The following is a 25,136-nucleotide window of genomic DNA, read 5'->3' on the forward strand; positions in this document are numbered from 1 at the left end:
ACAACTAGGTCAGCGTTTCTCAATTAAATTTCCCCGCGGAACCCTTTAGGCTCCGTGGGGAAATTACACTCATACTTGATACCCTCTGCCGAAAAATCTGGGACATCTTCCCTTTTTCGGCGGCGAGGAGAACAGCTGCTCTTGGCGGCACAGAGAACAGCTGCTCTTGGCGGCGTGATGTCACTTTCTCGCGGAATCCTAACAGTGTTCCCGCGGAACCCCAGGGTTCCACAGAACACCAATTGAGAAACACTGGACTAGATGATCAGGATGGTCCCTTCTGGCCTTAAAGCCTATGCGTCATTTTCCCTAGAAAAATGGCCTTCTTAAAAAATGCAACTCTTTCAGCTTTTTTAAATTGTTCATTTTTCACAAATTTTTCACTACATTTTCATCAATATTTGTGATGAAAATGTTATTGAAGTTAGGAATTTTTAGCTTACCAGAAAATTACGAACAATGTTAACAATTTTGATTTTAAAAATGATAAAAATTTTCAAACCCTGTGAAATAGAAACAATTTCAAATATTTTCGTGAATATTTTAAAAAAATTAACCAGCTGTAATTATTTTTATTTATTATTTGTTAAATATTTGTTAAATATTTATTTATTATTTGTTAAATATTCTATACAATTCAGAGATATGGCCCCTGCCTCCCAAGGAGATTACAAACTAAATAATGCCATGGCTGATGATCCTCCTGTAGGTTGTTGTTTGAGGTAGTTGGTCTCAAAAGAGTTGTCTCTTGAAAGTCATGAGTTAAATGGATTTCTCAAGGTGTTAGCTAGCTGTTGGGAGAAATAAAGAGGTTACAGTATTAACTCTAAATGTTGAAAGTTATTCAGATCTAACTTTAGTCCACTCCTTTATGTAAGCAGCTAGGCCAACTAGCCTGTCTCACTGTTGACTGGGGTCAACATTAGGAAGATGATAATCTTCCCTAGAGTTTTGGACTTTCTTCAGGTGTTGCCTGTTCACTGGTGTAGGGAACATATCAGATGATTATGTAAACTCTCTCTGAAATTTACATGAAACAGGAAGAATGTCACGATCTTATTTAAGCCTTGTTTAGCCCAAAATAGTTACTCATTTCTTTACTGAGATGGGTGGCGGAGGAGAAGTGGAAAAGTGCTCTGTCTTCTCCCTTTCCTCTTGATGAATGGACTATCTGTTTTTCTTGACCTGTACAGTTTGACTGCATTGGATTGATGAGTATTGGCCTGAATATACAAATTTAAGAACATGTTTTGGATTGGCATTGAGCTATCCTTTGGTCAAAGTGTGTTGCTGATTAAAGTAATGGCCATACCATCTAAAGAGATGGACATTCAACCTCCCAGACTCTTCACATCTGATTAATAATTCACTTAAAACATATGATTCACACTCCCCACTCCACCGAAAAAAAAAATCAGACTCAGAGGCCAATACAGTTTACTTTGGAGAGTAGCCTGCCCATATCTATTCATGTTCACCTTAGTAAGCAGAATTGCTTTATATATCTTTCTGTAATCTGGATGGATGCTTGTGCTTCTCTTATGCTGAGATGAAAATAGCTTAGCTTCCCCTAGGAGGTATTTATGGGATTTCTTCTAGTGAAACTTTTTGATATGGCTCCTTCAATGTATCCAGACTGACAATGCTTGGGGCATTTTTTCTATAGCAAAACCTGCATACATTCATTCATCTGGTTTCTGCACCAAGATACTTAATGTGTCACAACCGTGCAATAACCAAACTCCAGTATGCAGATGATTGTGCTGTAGTTGCACATCAATGGAGGATTTACAAACAGCCTTTATCTGCTTCTGAAAAGCTTATAAAAGCCTAGGGCTAACCCTGAACATCGGCAAAACAAAAGTTCTCCACCTGCCTGCTCCTGATCAATCATCAGACCCAGCAAGAAAGTTCTACATTGAAAGAGAGGAACTGGAAAATGTGTAACACTTTGCCTACCTTGGTCGCCATCTCTCACAAAAGGCAGAGATAGACATCAAGATTCAGCACAGAATCCGCTGTGCCAGCCTTGCCTTTGGCAGACTGTTTCACTGGGTGTTCAAAAACCATGATATCAGAACACAGAGCAGACTCTTAGTTTACAAAGTAGTGGTAATTCCAACTCTCCTCTAAAACACCTGAAAAAAATGGAATGCCAGCAGCAACACTTTCTCTGGAAGATCCTCAACAGGAAGTGGGAGGATCGCTGCACTAACGTCAATGTCCTCATGGAGGCCAACACCTTCAGTGTTGAGGCCCTGATTTCCAACACCAGCTGAGGTGGAGCAGGCACTGCATGAACATGCCTGCCCTCATGCATGCCTACCAAAACAATTGTCGTACACCCAACTCACCAAAGGAGAAAGGAAACAGGGAGGCCAAAAGAAACGCTTTGAAGACACCCTCAAGACAACATCAAGAGATGTAGTATTGATACCGCACACTGGGAGACAGTAGCCCAAGACAGGGCTAACTGGCAAAGACTTGTCAGAGAAGGAACAACCACTTTTTAGGAAAATCGCCTTTCCCTGGTTGCAGAAAAATGCCAGAAAAGAAAGGACAGTCAACTGTCATGCAGCAATTGTGGCCCAACCCTGCCTCCAACACCACCTGCAATGTCTGCCAACAAGTCTGCAGCTCAAGGATCAGACTCCTCAGTCACCAAAGGACCCATAAAATAAATCCCATGAAAGAGATCATGAAAGAGATCGATGTTGACTTAATGTGTTCAGTGACTCCAAAATTGCTCTAGACTGATACGTTGGAAGTCCAACTGTGAGATGGACATTAGAACAGAACAGAATGCAACTTTGTACAGCTGTATTAGCAGCAGAACAAAAGCAACGTGTAATTGTAGGGGCCATTATAAACAAAAATAAAAGAGTTTTAGACAGACCTGAAAACAAATATGATTTCTGGGTAAAATATCTTGGTGCAAGTGGAAGGATGAACTAAGATGAAGTATAATGTACTTGATACCAGTATTCCATTTTTCTCAGAGATAACAAGAGTGTAGACTCCTCAGATTAGGCCAGGGTCAACTTCTTATCATGTTTGAAGCTAGACACAACATGACTTTATATTGTCCAGACATGGCTCTGAGTATAGAGTTCTAATAGCCAGTGTATTTACAAATCAGCTTTACCCACTCAGGTCCAGCTGTCATTAGCCTCCACTGGCTGACACTTCTGGAGAAAAAAACCAAAAACCCCTTGTAAAGTCTTATCATAGGATGAACATTATTTCCTATACTATAATTGTGTCAGGTTCCCCAAAAATATTTGTAAACAACATTATATCAAAGTTGCATTGACATACTTGAAGAATTAATTAATTATTGTCCATATTATATCAGCACTCCATTCAGATAATGGATCTAAATAGATGTGGTGATAGTTCCAGCTGCATCTCATTTGCTTTTCTTTTAATAAATGACGCCCTAACTGACCTATATTTTTAAAAAATGAAGGTATTGCATCAAATTATTCCCTCAACTACACTCATGCATCTGTAGAAGAGTGCACTCACCTCTGGAGTGCTCACTCATGGCTGGGCATGACATATCAGGCTTTCCTCATCCAGAAACCCCTGCCGTCAATAGCTCCAGTCCTGCAGTGGTCTCTCTCTTCTCATTGCTTAGCCCTTTGGCCAGGTCATGTTTAGTCCCAGCCTTTTTGCGGGTAACTAACAGAAAGTCGAACAGAAAGAAATGTCCAATCCCTCTGTCCAGTCTGCCACCCTTGATTCTGGACCCAGTGGTCCATACACCCTTTTCTCAGGGCTCTCAAAAGTCCTTATACCATTTTATGAGGGGCTTCACACCACCTTCCCTGTGGGAGGTAGGCGAGCCCAGGCCCATTTTCTGCAATGTGTTCCAGTCCAGGGACCATAGAATAAATAGTCAAGGTTCACTCCACCAGACTCCTTGATGCAACTTCCCTGGATTTCATCCTACCAAGCCTTTCCCTGGGCTTTCTCCTCACCCTGCAAGAGCCTCCTTGTTCCCTACAGCTCTCTTCACTCACTAGTACCAGGAGAATGACTGCAAAGTGTTTCCCTGCAGACCCATTCTGCTTTAAACATCCTCTGTTTATAGCACAGCCCAACCTCTTCTCAAATGGGTTTTATCATTAATTAGGTCTGGCCCACCCTTCAGGTGCAACCAGGTTAGCTGGTCCCTCTACCCCATATTAACCATCTCCCCGAATGTGTGGGGCAGGCACTCCATCACAGTAACCCTATTGGTTAGAATCTTAAACTAACATGTACACCGATTTACATAAAAAACTCTGCAGTGAGATAAAAGATCTTTTGAATGTATGCTGAGAACCATCATCTCTAGGACTGCATTGCTCTGGAGACTTCAGGAAACAGGCCATAATATGCAATACCTTGGGTGCCTAAAGTTAGGCTCCTAAATCCATAATTAGGCATCTAAATCAGTGGCTGGATTTTTTGAGAAGTTGAGCACCTTAATTCCTACTGCTGAGTATAATTCGAGTTATGGGCACTCAGCGTCTTGGAGAATCAGGCCACTGATTCAGAGGTCTAATGCTGGAAATTATGATAGTGTGTAGTTCTTATACAGCACTTTTCATCCATAAATCTCAAAAGGTTTTACAAAAGAGCCCAATTTTAGACACCCAATTTTGAAAATTTTGGCTGTAATTTCTTTCCACCCAAACAAATGTATCCAGGCTATGCTGAAATCACCTAAAAGGTAAATTATGCCTTTTATGGCACAACCCTGCATTGGGTGATATAGGGGAGCATTGCCTCAGTAGGACCTCTGAGAAGGATTGTGTCTCATGCAGTGTATATTTGCTCCTGCAAGCGTATTCATACGTGCATGAATAAAAGCACCCAATGTTCAGGTGAATACAATCTGGCCACATGAACATTTTGAAAAAGAATGAAATATGAATGTTTGTCTGTCTATCTGTCAAAGGGTTTTGTATCATATAGTACCCACCCTCATTTTAGTGCATCACTTCATATCGACCATACCAGTAGTAGATACAGGAATCAACAGCAAATGCTTCCGATTTTCTGCTTAATCTTCTTGTCACATTGCTCCACCACTTGATTTTTAGCTGCAATACGCAAATATTTGCATTGTGATCAGTAATTCTCCTGGCTCTCAAACTGAAACAATTTTTTTAATTGTTTTGTTTTGTTTAATGTTCAGATGGCTTTTACCTTTGTTTAATCCACCCCACCCCCCACATCTAGCTAATTTTCAAAATGAAACGTCATTTTAAAATGAAGATTCAAAACATTTCATTTAAAAAATGTTGAAACAAAACATTACAACTTTTTTTTTTAAATCCATCTTTTTTCAGACACAACTATTTACCTAATTTGACCCAAATGTACGAATAGTGTAGCCACCTACATTGGTTATCATAGAATATTAGAGTTGGAAGGGACCTCAGGAGGTCATCTAGTCCAACCCCCTGCTCAGAGCAGGACTAACCTCAGCTAAATAATCCCAGCGAGGGTTTTGTCAAGCCACAGCTTAAAAACCTCTAAAGATGGAGATTCCACCACCTCCCTAGGTAACCCATTCCAGTGCTTCACCACCCTCCTAGTGGAAAAACTTTTTCCTAATGTCCAACCTAGACCTCCCCCCCTGCAACTTGAGACCGTTGCTCCTTGTTCTGTCATCTGCCACCACTGAGAACAGCCTAGCTCCATCCTCCCTGGAACCCCCTTTCATGTAGTTAAAGGCTGCTATCAAATCCCCCCTCATTCTTCTCTTCTGTAGACTGAACAAGCCTAGTTCCTTCAGCCTCTCCTCATAAGTCTTCGTACAAAAAATTTTCACCCACCTCTCATGGAGGTAAATGCAACAGCCAGTTGCATTTCAGGGGACAGCTCACACACAGCTCCAGGCATTAGTCTTTAATGTTTCAACAATGGTGAGTCCTGAATACAGGCACATAAGCAGACCCATTAAAAAACAGGGCTGTCAAAGAGAAAAAAAATTCTAGGTATGTGCTTTAATAGGTTGATTCTTGAGTCACTATCAGTTTATACTACATCAACCCATCAGGTCAAGACTTAATCACAAACTGTAAGGCAGAACAAACCATTCTCCTTCTTCCAGACAGACAAAGTGAAAGAAATTATCTATCATCACAGCAACTTAGCAACTGATCTGGGTTTAGAAACTTTAGAGTGCCCTTCCCAGTTCTTGAAAATCAGGTAATATGTTGACAAGACTGAGTCTTGCTTTGCAGAGAGAAAGCAGTGAATCAGAAACATCAGTACAGCCCATCTGGTTCCTGCATACCTTTAAGGCACACTGTGGGTTTTAATAGGCCTTGGGAAATTTGTGAGAGTCTTGATGAGACTAGCTGGTTTCATCTAGCTCAATATTTTCAGAGCCCCTAAATTACACAAGCTTCACTTGGCTGCTGTGGCAGATTCTGCAGCGCTCCTACTCCCCGAGTTCCCTGCCCAGTTTCCCCAATCATCTCCCATCTATATCTATATTCCAAAATCTATACCCTGCTCCCCTGTGCCATGTTTATAGCCATTGCACATTTTAGTAGGTTCCCAGAAACTATGGGTCTAATGTGGACTTTAATCAAGTCCTGAAAGAAACTGAGGAACCCCAATATCTACTTTCTAGTTTGGACAGTGACACTAGTCAGGTCAGTTGCCCTATTGTTTCTCATTTCTAGTCAGTTTTAATGGCTAATTCTCACCAGCCCGATGCTAGCTGTGTTCATGTTTCCAGTACTGCAGAGGTTGTTTGCACTCAAAACAATACACACTTTGTCCTCATCAATTTTTTGTTCATTTCTATTCATAATAGGATATGTTTAGTTTTACAAACCTACATTTTGGACCTAAGAAGACAACAACAAGTCTGGGCACAGACCATTAGACTTCAGCATATGCCAGTGAGAAGAAAGCATCTGACGAATGTGAGCAGTGTGAAAAGTACAAGGACAACAGCTGGACTGCATGCATACAGCAGGATAACTATGTATAGATGTTTTGTCTAAAGCAAAGTACCATGCCCTGAAGGTACCGAGGCCATCGAAGGAATACAGCTCTGGTGCTGAGCTGTAAGAAGATCAAAAAAGGAAGGGAAAGACTAACCATGATAAAAAGAAAAAGAGAGAGAACAATCTGATAGCTTATCTGCCTATTCTCCAGCTGCCCAAAAGGCTGCACTGAAATGCCTGCTCTGCCATTTGCCTTTCCACTGTTTTTGTGGTACAAAGCCATGGAGATCAGTGGGCTAGAGACTGTAAGAACCAAATTAGCTTTATTGCTTTACAGAGACCTTTGGAACTATCCAAATTTTGCATCCCAGAAGAGCTACTTTTCTAAGCAGGAGGCTTTTTTTTTTTTTTTTTTTTTTTGCCAATCCAAATCCTTTTTAAATAAATCCATTACTGAGGATCTAAACAGTCACTATTGAACACCTAAAGTACAGCTATAAGGCTGGCTTCCAGCAATGAGACCAAGCTGAAAGGGCTTGTTAATTATTTTTTAATTTATATTTTTGTTATAGGCTGAACAAGGAACTTGTCTTCTAACAAGACAGACAATGAGCTGACCCCCATTGATCTGATGTGAGCAGTGTCTGCACAAAAAAGTAACCACTGAGAAATTGGTCAGTGTTTTTGGCTCTCTGAAAAATGCTATAAACATAGAAACAAATAAATTGTGTGTCTACAAAGATTTTGTGCCTGGAAAATCAGTTTTCCTTTTAAGCACTTCTCCTGGGGTGGAGAAAGAAGAGGGAAGAAATGGAGATGGATGTCTCCAATGAATTCTGTTTGGTTGGTTTCCAAACACAAGAGATTGAGAAGCAATGATCACTAGGCCCCCTGCTGTGTCTAAAAAGCTCAGCAGCTTGCTACATCTACAGGGAAGAAGGATTTCAAACCCACAGCCTTCTGGCTAGAGATGGAAATCACAGTATAATACTGGCTAAGGAGCGAGCTCATGGGGGAGAAATGTAGGCTTGGCAAGTGCAGCTTTATGGTTGAGGAAGTTCTCTCACAAATTGAATACAGACAGGGATCCAGCTAACATTTGAAAACGTAATGGGACACAGGACATGTTTCCAGTTGCAGCATTGGAAATGGAATTCGGATTTTAAAATACCAGTTTCCTTTGTGGAAACTTGAAAAAACAAGAAATATAAATGCAAATGTAAATGCAAAGGATTTTTGCTCTTTGATGCTTCACAATGATCGGTGCAGAGAAAAATGAGGACTGATTTTTTTTAACTGGCAAATTTGCCAGTCTCATGATGTCTCAGAAGAACAAGACATCTGTTTGCAATTTACAAACACAACAGGATTCCCCATATGAACTCACTGCAACAGTTTGTGCAAGGACCAGTAGCCTCAAGTCAATATACTCACACCAATGTGAAACCAATATAAGAGAAGAACCAGGCCCAGAGTGTTACCAGCAAGAGAGGGAAAGAATTGTTCAGGGTGATGTAAGTGGCTATAACTAGGATTAATGGGGTGAAAATAAAACTAAGTATCAGGAAAATCTTCCTAACTGTGAGACCTTTCTCAAGGGAAGTGGTCAAAACCTCGTCATTTGAATCATCTAGGCCCTGATTCAGCCTTCTTTAGGATAGGCTCTTAAACTTGTGATTTACTTTAAAACATGGTCCTAAGTCCCCCAGTGAGGGCACATGATTAAAGCTTTTCCTGAATCAGGACCTTAAAACTATTCTGGACAAAACAATGAAAAAATGTGTTTTAGGGAACAGTCTAACATTGGCTAGGCTAAGGAAGAGGAATGGATTAGACAGAAGACCTAATTCAGTGGGATACTCAGATTGAGGCTCGCAAGCCACAAGTGGCTCTTTAATGTGTCTCCTGTGGCTCTTTGCAGCACATGATGTTAAAACACTGTGTGATTTAATTATTAACCAATCTGTTATTAACCAATCAGGATGCTTTTACTACGTTATTAACCAATTGTAGTTGATAAAAATAATAATTTGTGGTCAGTCATTTTGCTGTGAGAATAATACACATAGTAAATGAAACAATGAATTCACATTACTGTGGCTTTTTTGGGTAATGTTGATTGCGAATTTGGCTCCTGAACCACTGAGGTCTGGGTATCACTGATCTAATTGGTCTTTTCCATCTTTAACTTCTCTAATTCTTTTTATACAGTACAGCTTGTACAATTTTCCATGCAGTTCTCTGTAAAGACTGTCGTAGAATCTCTCAGCCATCACACAGTCAATTAAACTGTTCAGAGGTTTCCCATTTTGCATTTACACACTTCATGTGCCTTCTTTATTTGAATCTGGGGATAATACCTTAGGTGTAAAATCAACATTTCCCACTAGGATGCTGGTTCAATCTAGATTAGGCCAGTAGAGACTGATGACTCTTGGGTGCTCTGTGTGAAATGGTTTTCCTGATCAAAGTCCTGATGGACAGATGCCCACATCACAAAACCTATTGTCACAATTTGTTCTAATTTTCACCCTGTTAGGCATTCCTAGCAGGGAAGCCAGAAGCTGACTTAACTGTGGAACATGAATTCCCATCTATACTCCATGGCATGGGCGCTGTGACACACAGCTTGCCCTGCTGTTTTCTAAATGTATCAGCACTGTGGACAAATAGAGAATTTCTTTCTCTGCTACTGTCAGTCTGGCACTTTTCTCTGCCATGAAATACACTGACTTTTTAAAAATAAAACTTCCTTGCAAATCTATGTGCCACTGCCCATTTCATTATTTATGACCTTCACTCCCATCTCATCCCAGAGAGGTTTTGACTGCTAAAGACTTTTCATCTCTCTTCCCCCCAGCGATACAATGGTTTGGTTTTCTACACGTGTTTCTTCATTGTCACAGCATGCTTATGTTGTTCCTCAGAGCTAGCACACAAGCACTGCACACACAGACACAGGAGGAAACAAAGCAGGGGTAGAAGGGACAGAGACAGGCAGACAGAGGCTGTGTCTGCTTCAGTACCTTCTTTTTCTCTATAATTTATGAGTGGCTCTCTGTAAAGGATTACATTATTTTCTGTGTGAAGGCCATTATGTATGGTTTGGGAGTCAGGGCATTCACATAGGGAGTAAGGGCAACTGGGTTGCTAGAGACAGAATTCATGCTTCGGGAACATGTATGAAAAGCAGGTGGAAGACTGGCTTGGAGATTACGCACCGTTACTAGACTTTGATACTGTATATATGGGTGCAAAAAACTGACTGAGAAAGTTATTTTGCTAACTAATAAAATACTGAACAACTGGACACTGGATTATCTGATCTATTAATTTTTGGATTGAAATTTGTTTGGGCAGGGATTTTCCTTTTGAGGGGCACTCCAGAGACATAACTGAAATAAATTATTATGGTATTTGGTAGGTTTCCCAGTAATATATTGGGCCTGCTGTTGCTTAATGCTAAAGAGAGAATTCTGCAGAAATGACCTAGAGCTCTGCTGAGCAGGTTGTTGCTTTTTCTTTTTCTTTTTGTCACCAGTGGTTTATTTACAGTATGCACCTGAAGTACCCACTGCCACACAGTGCCCTGCCTGGGTCAGTCCTCACAGGGGGCTGCTTAGGGCCAGGGGGACAGGCAGTCCCTCCCCAGACTCCTTTCCCCTCTCTCCCTTCCCAAACCCTTTGGCCTGGCTTATAAACCTTCTAGGGCTTCATGGACAGCTTCCACTCATGGGCTACTTACTTCCCTGGGAAGCTGCCCAATCTGTGCCTCTGCCCAGCTGCCTCCTCTCAGGCAATCAACCCCAACCCAGCTACCTGCTCTGCTGCCCTTCTGCTAGCTATGCTAACGTGGCAAGGGGCTGGCAAGGGGGTTCACCCCCCAGCACCCTGTCAGAATCCCGAATTTAAAAAAACATAGTAAGAGGACTGTACTATTTGTAACCCGGGACGTGGGCGGGCACACGCCCGCCCACTGCTAACGGCCGCTCCCCCTTAAGGGGAGGAGTCACTGGACCCAGGACACAACTAAGTGTGGGAGACAACTAATGAAAAAAGGAGTACTTGCTGGTACTCCAGGGCATTCTCAGGTTTTTGTGACTGGTAAATCTGTTATTAATAACATTCTTGTCCCCATATTAAGTTGTAGTAATGAAGAAGAATGTACAGCTTCAATGGTGCTCTGTGTTTGATTTCTGGCAGAAAGGACTTTTTAGTAACCTGCTAGTCTGAAGACACATTTACAAAGTAAACTGAGTAGAGCCTTTTACCTTTAATTCAATGGTTTGAATCCTGCCCAGGTTGCTAGTGATCGAGAATCCCAACTTTCTATTGCCTGTTTAGTGGACGATGTGATATGAGTTTGGTGGATCTGTCACCTTTCAGGGTGCAATCCAGACCAGTAAGAGATTATGTCACTGCCTGCCCCCAACCTTGGGTGCCTCACAATGGTTTAACATTGTAGCTCCCAACATGGGCCCTCACAAACAGCCTACCAGCATGCAGGTCACTCTGAGTGTCCGTGTATAGCTGCAGCCCTGATCCAGCAGCTCCGACCCCAGCAGCCTGTAAGCAACACAATCACACTCTGGCTTCCACCAGCCTTGGTTACTACTTGCAAGGTGACCCCAACACACTCCCAGTCCCTAATTTCCCCCAAAACAGGTGTTCTGTACTGTCCAGCCCTCTCCTGGACAGTTCAGATATTAAAGGTCCATTGCCCCTGTAAAAGTTTGCTACTTAAACTGGAGTTACCAAACAGTTCAGTTTAAACACAGAACTGGATTGGTTCAGATTAAAAAATACAACAAGTTTATTAACAAAGGAAGATAGGATTTTTAGGTGAATTCAAATATCAGGTATTAAAGTAAAAAATGGTTACAAGAGAAATAAAGATAAAACACTTTCTAGCAGATACAATTTAACAAACTAGACTTGGTTCAAGGTAAAATACTTACCACATGTCCCGATCAACATGGCTAACCAAAATTTCAAATCAGGAAATCCCCCCAAATCAAAGGGCCGGTTCTATTGTCTTTTTAGATGTGTGTGTATGTGAGAGAGAGATCCCTTGGGGTTTTCTGCCCCTTTCTTTTATAGTCCAGTTAACCTTTGAAGTGGATTCTTCTGAAGCCCTGTGACAGTCCATACTGTTATGGTCATCACTTTTACAAGACTATGATAAATTTTGTATGAAGTATGCCTTGTGAGGTATCATTTGAAAAATCATAATCTGCTGACTATCATTATCCTGTTAAAATATGTGTAACAATATTATAAGTGAAATTATAAAATGTACTGTATGATTGTTACTGAAATATGTTGTAATTCTGGCAACATCCACAAACCAATTTTTCAGAGACAAAGACACACTAGCACCCCAGACAGGTGTTAAATGGCCATCACTTACATAAGTGGCCATCCTCCAGCAGAGGCAAAGGTGTAAACAAGAAATTTACATTTCATCGCAAGGACGATTCAAGCATCACATCCACAAGGGACTGCGTGTCACCATGACTCAGCAAGAATGTTTCTAGCACAAGAAATCGGATTATAAAGAGGGAGGAAAACACTTGACTTCACCTCTCCTCCTCCTATCTCCCTGCTCATGACATCAAGGAGTCTCAAAGAACTGAACTAAAGGGGAATGGTCTCAAGCTGAAAGAACACTTAGCCTGTGAAATTTACAACAGCATATGGTAAGACAAAACCTTTGCTTTTAAGTTCACTTATTATTAAATTCACTTAGCTTGTTAAGTTAGGTATTAGCTTGCGTTTTACTCTTTTATTTTCTTTTGTAACTAATCCTGACTTTTATGTATCATCACTTGTAATCACTTGAAATCTATATTTCTGTAGTTATCTTATTGTTTTATCTTGACCAGTATGTTTGGATCAGAGTATGTGAGAAACTTCATTTGGGATAACAAAGCTGATGCATATATAATTTTCCTTTGGATGAAATGACGGACTTTCTATGAGCTTGCGTTGTTCAGTAATGTGCTGGACAATATAAAAAGCACATTTCTGGGTGACAAGGCTGGAACTAAGAACTTGTGGATGTATGTAATTCATGAGTGATGGGTCAGAGTGCTCATGTATTTAGCTGGGAGTGAATTTGCATGCTGAAGGCTGTGTGAGCAGGCCGGGGTGGATGTTCTGACAGCAAAGCAGTGTAAAAGACACCCCAAGCTAAAGAATTAAGGGGAGACAGCTGTTTAATGGTCCAGATTGTACTCTGAGGAAGGTCACATTTATACCCCTCAAAGCAAAGTAAAGAAGTTGACATGTAGTCTGGTGATGAAGAAGGCTCCATGTTCTTTCTTCTCACCCATGTTTGCTGAAATGCAAATTTACTTTGTTTCCTGCCATCTCCTCTCCCTGCTTTCTTGAGGACCCTGTTTATTACTTATATGTAAATTGAGATAAAGACAATTTCTTCATTCAGGATACTTCTAGGCAAGGCTATTTGGTTTTGAATGTGTTCTACGAACATTAAATAGGGGATTTCATAACTTTACATAAAACATTGCTACATGCATTTCACCATAATAGTGTTGACCAGTGAATTATTAGTTTTCAAATGATACCACACAACGCAGATTTTGTGCAAAGATTATTACAGTAGTGTGTAGGATCTGAATACAGGGGTGCTTTCAGTCACAGGGTCTCAGTGCAATTCCCAGTGGGAAAGCCCCTTGGGACAAAAGCTCTCATTACAACTGGCACTAGCTGACTCCCTTGTGAGCAGCCTCAGCTGCGTAGACCAGGATTGAATGGTCAATGGAGAATGAACTAATCCTCACCTCTTGAGGTGGTCGATCCAGGTCCAGAATGAAGCACATTTGCAGGATGGTATAACAGAAGCTTGTCCTGGCGCTGCCTATTTTATACCTATTCTATGGACAAATAAAAAGCTTCATTCTCTGCATCTGACAAGCAAGCCCATACCTTTCATCAGGAGGAAATTCCCTTTATAAAATGTTGAAGCATCTCCAAACAGAGATAGAGCCAAGATTGTAGTATGTCCTCTGCGGTATAATGAAGAAGGACAAAGCCAACTAAAGTGGGGCTAGTGCTGGCAACATCAATAATGACAATTTAAAAGAAGTTCTGCAGCTTCCTTGGGTTAATATCAACAAGCAATAGCCATACACACTTCCTCACAACAATCCTTTCTCTTCCCCTCTGATATGCTTCACTCCAGGCCTAAGGGGCCCCCATGTGAGACAATGGTTCAGTCTACATACTCATTCAGGTTGAAACCCTGGCCCCACTGAAGTAATAGCAAAGCTTCAATTGACTTCAGTGGGGCCTCAGTCTTTGGTCTCTCTGCTGAGACTCCTTGCCATGCCGCCAGCTACCACCAACAATAATTATATGGACAACTGTGCTGTCCAAAAACTGCAACAGTATCAAGCCTATTATACACAGATCACAGAACAGCCAGCCATCAGATGGTAAAAAGAATCTGACATTACAGCTGGCTTGGACAAGATTTAAACCGGTGACTTAAAAGCGAGAGTCTCCATACCCCTCTTCTCCAGCCGGCAAGCAACTCACTGCTCTCCTGAAAATGTGACTGCAGCAAGCACACTAAATGACAGAAACCTGGGTTTAATTAAAAATGGAGAGCCAGTTTGTCTAAAGGACTCCACCTTCACCAGCCCCCACTGATAATGAAGTGGCCAAGTTTTCAAAAGTGCCTCAGTTCAATTTAAGTGTCTAAACCGAGCACTGTGGAAATCTGGCTTTAAGTTGTACAGGAAATAAAATACTTTGACAGTTCTGTGGAGATGACAGAATTAAATTTAAACAGGCAGAAAAAAAGAAGACGAGGAGAACTTCAAGCTGCTGTAACTATTCCAGGAAAATTTACCAAACACAGCTGCTACATTTAGTGTTTGGCTAAAGCATGAACATTTGTTTCGAAATGTGCTAATAAAGGAGTTGAAAAGACACAATAATGTTCTGCCTTCCCCCCTCTCCGCACCCCTCCCGGCTGTAAGCCTGCACATGGTTGCTAGGCAACCAGGTAGTTGCCCTGTCTATGAGTAGTGGGCAAAGGCCCTATGGCCACTGGCTGTCCCCACACTTCTGGTGTGGGGCAAACTGCTCACTGTCAAAGTGCTCTGCCAATGTCAGGCAAAACAAGATGACCCTGAATCAATTCTCTCTGCTTGTGGGGAAAAAGTTCTTGAGGGTCACTGAGGAATAAGGCAGAACCCTTCCAGCACCCTAATCCATGAACTTGGTCAAAGCTTACTGAAGTCAATGGCAAAACTCCCATTGACATCTCTGTGCTTTGGATCAGGCTGTAAGTGAAGCGTTGAGCAAGAAGTGATTGCGTAACCTTTTCACTTGGCCTGTGAGAAGTTGATGAAAGAGCCCTCAGCCACACAGTATGGAATAGTGAACAAGAATCTATTGGCACAGTCTGCCCTGTGCTTCAGATGTGATGGAGCTGCAGACAGTACTTGTGCTGGCCCCTAAGGCTGTGTCTACACAAGGAAATGTTAACAAAAAATTTGCACCGGTGCTACCACCACTTTAGCTGAATTGTTTGCAGCACTAGTGGAAGCTTTAATGTAGACAAGGCTGCAGTGGCTCCAGGCATTTTTATTACCTTTTCAATTAAACCTACTCAGAAGCTTTCTCTACTTCCACTGTTTAATCTTTCAAACCTTAGACTCCACCTCCAGAGCTAGTGTAATATACAGGGTATTAAAAATGGTGGAAGCCTTGTCTACAATTAATTGTCTACACTAAGGCTAGAAGGTAGTAGACATACCTGCATTAGATCTGATTGATCTAATGCATGCAGGAAATAGAAGTGTAGCCATGGTGGCATGAGTGGTGGGAGGCTAGAGGCCTGAGTAGGCACCTAGGGTCTCAGATGGGATCATTCCCCTTGGTGCTATCACCAGGGAAGTGGAGGGGAGGGTATTTTTAGTAAAATTCCCTAGTATACACAAGACGTTAGCCTCTTAAGTTCTTAGTGCCAGCATAGATACACCACTGGGAGAGGGTAGGAGCATCTTTGAGAGAGGGACAGCAAGGGCATGAGCAGGGGAGTAGCAACTGAATGGAAGAGGAGAGAAAGTAAAATAGCCTATAATCCTAAAACAGAGGAAAGCAACATACTGAGCAAAAGGAAAAAAAAGAAACAAAAAGGAGAAAATGATTAAAGAATTAAAATAGATAAAAATGATAACATTTTACAATATCCATCTACAGAGGTGAGTTTTAAAAGCCCCTTCACCCACACGAGTGCAACATACTCAGATCTTACAAGGCAGTGGTGGTAAAAGTCCAAGGACCACTATAAATAGTACAACACAGAGGCGACGCTTGGGGGAGGGGGAGCAATCCATGTATTGCCCTCCCCCCCCCCGCCCTCCATGTATTGCTTGGCTTGTACTGAGCACGCTCACATGGATTGAGCATGCTTAGTAACATTGCTGAAGCCAGCTGCCCTCACTCTGCCCCGCCCCCCCCCCCCCCCCAACTATCATCAGGCACGGGTTGTCTCTGGTCCAACTCTTCAAAATCTAAGAGAATCATTACTTCTGTGCAGCACAAGGCTGTCTAGGAATGGCTAACTCATTAAAACAAAGAAAAACGTATCTGATTGGTTAAGCTGTATCTGCATCAGACAGTGTGAGATGTCTGTGCTGTAGACTCTGAAAACCGGGGATCATTTTACATGCACCTCAGGAAGGATTCCTTATTGCACTGTAAAAGGCTTGTTAATTTGAACATTTATGGGACGCTAGAAAGAAAATTCTTCAGTGCTTCTGCAGCTGCATCACAAGCAGTTAAGCACTTCACCATTGGACACAGCTCTGGGGAAGTAATACATCCAGAATAATATTGTGACCAGCTGGCTGGTGTGTTGTGTGTACCATGGGCCTCTCACGGATGGAATCAGAATTGCTAAACTGTGCCTCATGGACCCTATTCTAAGAGCAGTTTATGAAGTTTCTTCAACATGGTGGCAGGGACCTGTTTTGGGAGCAGGCGGTTTGGGAGTCTATCCCTGTGATGTTCTAAATAGACTCATTCTGCAGCACAATAGTAAAAGCCAAGCTCCAAGTGGACTTAGGCCTTGTCTACACTACAGAGTTTTGTCGACACATGTCATGTCAGCGTACAGCCACCACTGTAATTAAACAGCTGTTGCATGTCTTCACTATGCTCCTTGCCTCAGTGGAGTGCGTCCACACCACCAGCTCTTACATTGGCACAGGGAACAGTACACTAGGGTTACTATCCCACTGTGCAACTGCACGCAGGGTGCTTTAGGAAAGGTTTGCAATGCCTCATAGGCAGGCACAGCATCACATGATGAAGGTTTCTGAATCCCATCATTTCATGGGCACCCTACTAGATTGACAGTCACTTTTCAACAGAGACAGAGAAAGTGTGTGTGTTGGGGGACAATGAGTATGTCCGCATGCTGTCTCTTTAAGTTCAGACAGCAGCCAGAAGCAACCAATTCTGAGGCAGAAGCTGGTGCACAGACAGCTGGTGTCCCCTGTCCCCTCCACCCCAGCTCAGTGGAGATCTGTACACCGGCAGGGGAAGTGGGAAACCCTGACATCATCCCCTGCCTCCCTCCCCGACTCTGCACAGCACATCAGGAGTCTCTCCCTTCTTCTTCCCCAGCAGCAGCCCACGCTGCCTACATGCCTGCCATAGGAGAGCAGGATTGATTCCTTCGGAGCTCTCCCACAGCCTCGTCTCCCCACAGACTCAGGAGAATGATCCACCCCCTCACCTGCAGTCCAGGCAGGAGCACGTATGCTGCTGGGAGCCGGCATGCTCAGCTGGGCAGTAGCTGTGTGAGCTCTCTGGGCTGAGCAATTTCAAAACTTCCTGGGGTTTTGAAAGGGGAAGGGTGCATGTCTGTGTAGCTGGAATGCAGGGCAGTGCAGCAGAGTTCAAAACAGTGAGCAGAGGTGTCAGAGTGGGCATTGTGGGATAGCTCCTGAAGCCCAATTACAGCACTCAGCGTCTACACTAATGCTTTATCACGCAACTGCAAAAAGCTCTCTGCCTCTCGTCAAGGGGTTTTTATTTTGTCACCAAAGCAGGGCAGTTTTGTTGGTGGAGGGAGCATTGTAGTGTGTACATCACCATTGTTTGTCATCAAAAACTGACTTTTATTGGCAAAACTCTGTGGTGTAGACCAGCCCTTAGATTTGTACTTTCACGGAGTACGTGGTGCTGAATTTCTTCAAAAAACTGAAGCCACACCAGTTTATCATCAGTCACTAGATGGATAATCCTAAATGAAATGTTAATGATCAACCTGAAAATCACCTACTCTAGTTGCAAATATCACTTAGGATGCCCTGAACTAAAAAAGTTAGTAGAAAAAAAAAAATCATTTTTCTTTTTTTCCAGTTTCTTCACTAGTTGACATCAGTTTGAGAATAGTCATTTCAGCCCTGATCCAGCCAAACACTTAAGCATATGCTTAACTTTAAGCACATGGGCATTCCTAGATTTCAAGGGGACTATTCACATGTTTAAAGTTAAACACATGCTTAAGTGCTTTGCTGGATCAGGGCTTTTCAATGTTTCCATTTCATATGCTCCAGTTCTACTGCCAATGAAATCTATGGCAAAATGCCCATTGGTTTCAGGATCAAAACAATAGACAGTTACTTGGTTCTTCCCTTGGGTCTTGATCATGCTCCCATTGAGGTCAATGGCAAAATTCCCAAAGGCCATCATCAGTGGAGCAAGATTGAGTCCTCGGGTATAAACATCAATCAGGGACCCCAAAAGGCCCCTCTTTTTTTAAAGGATTTACACATGTGCAGCCAGGAACACTAATTAGAGGGTGTTCTATCAGAAACTGGGATTTAAAAAACATTACATTCAGGTTGCCAGCATTCTCTTAAGCTCCAGAACACTTCATGGCCCTTTAAGTGGGTTCAGAGTCAGGAAAAGAGTGCAGTAAAATTAGCTTTTTGGGTACAGTTCTCTGTGTATTTTGAGTCATATGTATTTTACTGACAAACACAAACATTTACTGCTTTCAGTGCAGTGGGGGAGCGAGTACAGCTGTGGAAGAGCAAGCTGAAATCCCCTTTGCCTCATGTATTATTGACAAAACTGTCAGTAATGGTGGAGGATAGTGTATGAAGATGAGATAACATGGTTTAATTTTCACATACCTGTCTGAACTGGCAATGCTATAAATTAGAAAAATCCTATTTGGTACAGTTAGCTATGGAATTGACTCAGGACAAAGAAATATGAAATATACTGATAACATTTTGATATGCTCATTTTTCCAACCATAATTACTTTAACATAGCAATAAATGAAAAAATTGGGAGTTGGGAGATGTAGGTTCTACCTCCACCTCTGCCAGTGACATGTCGCATGATCTCTAGCAAGTCACGTTACCATTCTGTGCTTAAGTTTTCCCATCTGAAAAAGGGGAATAATAATACTTCCCTGCCTCAGAGTTGTTTTGAGGTTTAATTCAACGATGCACGTAAAAATCTTTAAAACTATTGCATGGAAGCTTGCTATAGCAATGCAAATAATTATGTGTTTGACTGTATTTTAATTAATTAATTGGGATTGTTGGAAAATGAATTGCAAATCTCAAACATCCTTTAATATGTCTTTACATTTCTATAATGTTGCCGCTTTCTGCATTATCTCTGGAACGTGTACTGCGTTCAAAATACTTTACTTTTTAAAATGTGTTTGAGAAATGCCTTCCTGAGCTATTTAGAGACTATCTTAACATTTGTGAATTTCTCTGCAATCCTGTTTAATCAAACTGAATCCTTAATTGTATCAGAAGTAAGGAATTTGGAGCCTGGCCCAGTGTGCATGGAAATCAATAGGAATATGTCTGTTCACTTCAGTTGGCTTTGAATCAGGCCATTGATCAGTAAAGGGAAAATGGTGACTTTGCTACAAGTCCTATGTATGGGGCAATGCATCCCAGGAGCAGACCAGAAAGACAATTGAGACACAATTGCCTCCCACTTTCCACCCCTGTGCTCTGTGGGAGGGTGTACCCTATGTGCCAGTCAGCATGACAGTGCTATGGCTCCACCCACTCCCTGCCCCTGATTGCATATTCCCTGCCCCCCCGCCCCAACACACATACACCTGTGGGGAAGGGGAGTAGTGGCTCTGACAATAAGGGTGGTCCTTATTGAATAATGACAGAAATATTGCAAGGATGCAATATTGATGTAAAAATGCATGAAAAGGAGATCAAAATTGGTCAGCTTTATAAACCTGCGGGTTAGCTTTATAAACCTGCGGGTTCTTGTGAAATGAGTTTGGAACTTCAGCCTGTTCATTTAGGTGACCGCCATGGTAGCTAACAGAGATGGAAATTCTTGATGGCAGTAAGGCTGATTGGAAAAATCTTAGAACATTCAAAGTTTTGATGAAAAATTGCACACACTAAAAAAAATTCCACAAAATTTAGAACTAATCAAAAAATCAGTTTTGATTAAAAAAACAATGTTGGCATATATTTTTTCAGAATTATTTTCCCCCTTTTTCACCAGCTGAACCATTCAGTCCTTGGCCTCTGTGCTAAGACTGCCAATGGTCCAACGAGACTGAACCTTCCTGCAATGTGTAGAAAGTATTCCTTGCAGGATGGGGTTGAAATATATTTTATTTTAAAAATAAAATTTAAAACAAGTGAAAAGGCAGGTAGATTTTAAGGGCTCACTGCAGTGACAAAGCTTACAATGTATACACAATTTTGCGGAGGTTTTTACATCAGTTATTTTAAGGGCAGATGTAGCATTTTAATATGACACAGACAGGCAAAATCTGTTGTCCAGAACAATTGGGTTTCAGTGAGATGTTGAAATGACATTGCAATTCTATGCAGTAAAATTTATTGTCTGTGGTAAGACTGTCAAACGCAAGAGGAAGTCTGATAATTTTCTATGCCATTTGCATTCAAGAGCCAGTAACCAATCTGGATTTATTGTCTGTCATCCTTCAGCCCAGACAAAATAGGTTTTTTATATCTATCTATCTATCTGCCTATGGTATTTACATAGCACAAATCACTGAGAGTCAGATTCTAATGCCCCTGCTTTTGCAGAGTCGTACCTCAATCACAAGATGTTTCCTTGGAAGAAATGGGTTTGCTTGTAGAGTGAGGTACTACTCAGCATGAGTAAGGGTATCAGGATCTGGCCCTTTAGTATTTAGGTGCTAAGATTCCGCTACTAAACCACACTTTAACATGCACAAATCATATTTAAAAAAGGTAAAATTAAGGGGGTAATGAATCTTATTTGATAAGACAAGAAAGGGAGTCCCAAATAATTTTAGTGTAGAAACTAAAACACTGTAATTTACAATCATCGTAAACAAGGATGCAAACTGTTACTTGAAGGCAACATCCAAACCTATTTAACCTGGTAAATTATAGTGTAAAATCTAATTGGGGTAGGCCAGACCATGCTCTGTAATACACTAAGTTTCTTTAGACGTGGGTGCTATTGTAGTTTCCCCGGTCACTGGTTTAAACTATGTTTAGTCTTAAAGTGAATCTCTCCAAGTTACATGTGGCAGTGCTCAGGGAACAAAGAAACCATCCTGAGCTTGCAAAACTGCATCGCAAAAGCAAGCTGAGTTCCACTCCTCTAGCCATGTACTTTTACTGTAACCATCACCACTGTATCTGTGCACCTAACAAATGTATTACAAGTGAAACGCAAGAAAATCTCTGTGCTGCTCTCTCCCCATTCTGCAGGTAGTTCTGAAAGGCCGGTGCATCTTTGATCTTGTTGGAAATGAGCAATTGTGTAATGCCCCCTTAGAGTATTTTTACCTGCTCACCTACCTCTGCAAGCCCTTTTCAAGATCTTTCCTCCTTTTGCTTTCCAGAAAAGATGGACATTCCAGCCAGTTAAGACTCCAGGTACATTCTTCTCACTATCATTCAAAATAAATAGCAATTGGAAATGGTTAGGTCTTACTACCTGGTACCTGGGGAGATAGATCTCTCTTTCTCTCCTTGCTATTGGCAGTTCCTCCTAGCTGGCTAACCCACATGCTCTCTAGAGCTCCCTCTAGATGTAAGAAGGAACTACCACCAGTTACAGGGTAGTTAAAAGCAGCCCCTTATAGCAACTGTAACAAATACCAAAATACTGTATTCCTTCCTTTACCAGGGTTCAAAGTAGTGGAAGAAAGGAGTAACAGCTGTAAACCTTTCAACCCTAAGACTTTGTTCTTGTCCTATTGAAGATAATGGCAAATGCCCCGACTGACTTTATTAATTCAGGATCCAGCCATAGGAGGGTAGGAAGTATGGATTTTTTTGATATTTAGAGTGGAATAAAATAGAAGAGATTTCCAGTGACAAAGCAATTAACAAGAAACAAAGGTTAATGGGCCAGTTCAATCTTAGATATCACCCCAGCAACAATAACACATCTGTCTCGAAGGCAGCTTCATCTTCAGACCCTGCAGCAATTTTAGCTAAATATTTTATTTCTGTTCTCTCTAGTATTGACTTTTTATTACATTACAAGAGTTTAAAGAGTTGGTTGTTAATCCGAAGCTTGATAATTGATGGGGGAAGTAACCACTGCCCAGTTAAAATTCCATTAAAAACTAAACGGAACAAAACAAAACAAACCAAAGAAAAAGCAACACCCTTGGGAAGTTGAGGCCAACAATGTATATATTTATATAATAAGGGTTGAAAGAGTTACAAATATTATTACTATAAATACTGTCACATTTGTGTTTGTTTAAAATAATTAAAACTTCTCATTTGATTGTAAACACATTATTGCCAACCCCAAATGTTAAAAAAAATCATGAGTCGAGACCCCAAAACTCATGAGAATAGTTTTAAAATTAAGTTGAAAATAATTATTTTGACTAATTGTAATTTGCCTTCTGCTTTTAAGCATTTAGGATTCACTGGGGACACATTTCCAAGCTTTTCTCTGCAACTATGAGGACTAGAAACATTTTTAAAATGAAAAGTGAGATTCTCAAATATTCATGATTTTATCAGCTGAAGCTTTAAAAATGCTCTTTATCATTAGACTACATCATAAAAAACTACACTGTTGTTGACCATCGAGTATGATAAAGGGGAAAGGAGTTAGATTTGCTTTTCTTTTTTTTTAACCTAACAAAGTTTTTTAACTTTTTAAAAACTTACTTTTTTCTGTATTCCTGCCTTCATTGCCTGCCTCGCCTCTGCTCAGCTGGCGGTTGCCCTTGGGAGCAAGGGAAGCGTTCACGTTGCGTATGCCTCAGCACTTTGGCCAGAGGCGAACAGGAGTTGGAGGGCAGGTGAATGGTTGAGTTGCAAAATCCACCCGGAGAAATGAGGAGATAGACGAGACATTTATATGTAAGGGACAGCAGCCACGCTAGAGAGAGTGCAGATCCAAAATGGGAGCTGTCCGGATGTGATCAGTGTAGAGAGGATTGGGGGAGGAGGGGAGAAAGGCGAGCCGATGATAAAATGAACAGAAAATCGATACAAACAAGGGGCAATCACCCATCCAAGCCCTATTCCATCACCTGGTGAAAGTAACACACATTATTATAACACACTCTCACCTCTCCCCAGATATTTATGTTTGATGCTCCCCTTAAATCAATGCGTTGTATCATCCCTGGAATTCTTCACAGCCAGCCACTGGTGCCGGAATAAAATGCAGGCCACAAAACACGTGGGGAGGGGAAAGATTTTAATTCCCTTTATCGTGCTACATTAACACCTTACTCCACAGGTAACCCCTTCCCCCCTGCGTTCACTGGAACCCGGGGAGTCAAGTGCCACTCCACGTAGGGATATCAGAATCTGGCCTTTGAGTGGGAAATGCGAAACTTGCCCAGCTGCCGACTTTCTGACCGAAGGGTATAAAAGCAGAGCAGGGTATGTATTTAAACCCCCCTGTGCTATGGCTCTGTGTGAACACCCAGTGCGGCAAGGGAAGCTCTGTTGCATGTGTGTCGTAGAGAGACCCACTGAAGGCGTATGAAGAACAACGCCAACTTTTATCCGTATCTATTTTATAGTTATTGTCCATTGCTTGTAAATATGCTTTTAAAAATCCGAACATGCTTCTTTCCTGACCGACTCTACTTTCCTCCCTTCCATTTGGCATGTACCGTCACTCCCTGTATCTCTGAAGGAGTTAAAATTAACTTGACCCTTTTCGCTCAGTTTCATTAAACACTTTTCAGTTATCACGTCATCAGGGATATGCAAAACGTGGGGATGGTGCAAGGAAACCAGAAGCTACTGGGTGAACCGTGGATTGGGAGACCCTTTGTTGTGGGACCCACACAAATGGTGGTTATTGGCTTCGCTTGTGTACGCGTGAGAGAGACAGAGCCACACGGACAGAACGCACATGTACAGAGCAGTGGACTATAAACGAGACACACTTATTGTCTGGACCAAGGTATCGCTACAATTTTCAGATGATGCCAAGACTGTGGAGAAGAGCCAGAAGCAAACTCTTTTGTAACTCGATATCGATTAGATACTCGATTTGCTTAGCTGTAAACTGAAGTATGTGTAGATTCTTTGGGTAGGAAGGCAGCCTGCTTATTAAGTCTGATGGGGAAATGTCAATGAAAGCAAATCTTCAGTGAGAAAGGAAAACGAGGATTTTCAGAACATTGCCCCCGCCTTTCCATCCAGCTCTGCTAATTATTACCTTAAGGGATGAGGTCAGGCAGATGAGAGAAAAGGAGCTAATCCACTGTGGGGATGCAAAGTATATCAGGGTGAGGATGAGGATTTGCTGCAGAGCTTGCACTCCGCTGTACACGCTTATTCTGCCCCAGGCCTGGAAAAAAAGGCCCCTTCTCCTTCTTATACGTTTCCTGATACACTGCTGGCAGGGGAATTGGGCGTGCAGCGTGGAGAATGCATTTGTCTAGATGTTAGGAAGCGTGGAAGCTGCATTTGTGTTTTACACGTAATTGTGCATGATGACTGCAAGAGTCAATATAATGCAGACGCAAATCTGCGAGGCGATGTAAACGTGGGTTCATAGGTATCGGTGTCTATGTGTGCGCGCATCTCCGTGTACGTGGCTGTTTAGAGATGCACACACGCACAAATGCACTGTGCTTTCATGCCCCCTCGTACCCAGCACAGGCGCTCCGCCACATGCGTGT

At 41.8% G+C, this 25,136-nt stretch overlaps 1 long non-coding RNA gene across 2 annotated transcripts; it reads right to left on the reverse strand.

Moving 5' to 3' along the window:
* Positions 1-575: 575 nt before the first annotated feature.
* Positions 576-23,604, reverse strand: LOC137153949 (uncharacterized). 2 transcript variants are annotated; one of them, XR_010919970.1, is made up of 6 exons: positions 23,562-23,604; positions 23,155-23,254; positions 21,817-21,908; positions 5,832-5,928; positions 4,973-5,093; positions 576-791 (listed from the first exon to the last, which is right to left on the reverse strand). It is a non-coding gene; the product is annotated as an uncharacterized lncRNA (long non-coding RNA). The 2 variants fall into 2 exon arrangements; XR_010919969.1 differs by lacking the exon at positions 23,562-23,604 and having other exon boundaries at positions 23,155-23,344.
* Positions 23,605-25,136: the final 1,532 nt, after the last annotated feature.

The sequence above is a fragment of the Emydura macquarii genome, unplaced genomic scaffold (assembly GCF_026122565.2).
Source record: "Emydura macquarii macquarii isolate MOO-44397 ecotype Brisbane River unplaced genomic scaffold, CSIRO-AGI_Emac_v2 contig_1253, whole genome shotgun sequence".
Classification (NCBI taxonomy): Eukaryota; Metazoa; Chordata; order Testudines; family Chelidae; genus Emydura; species Emydura macquarii.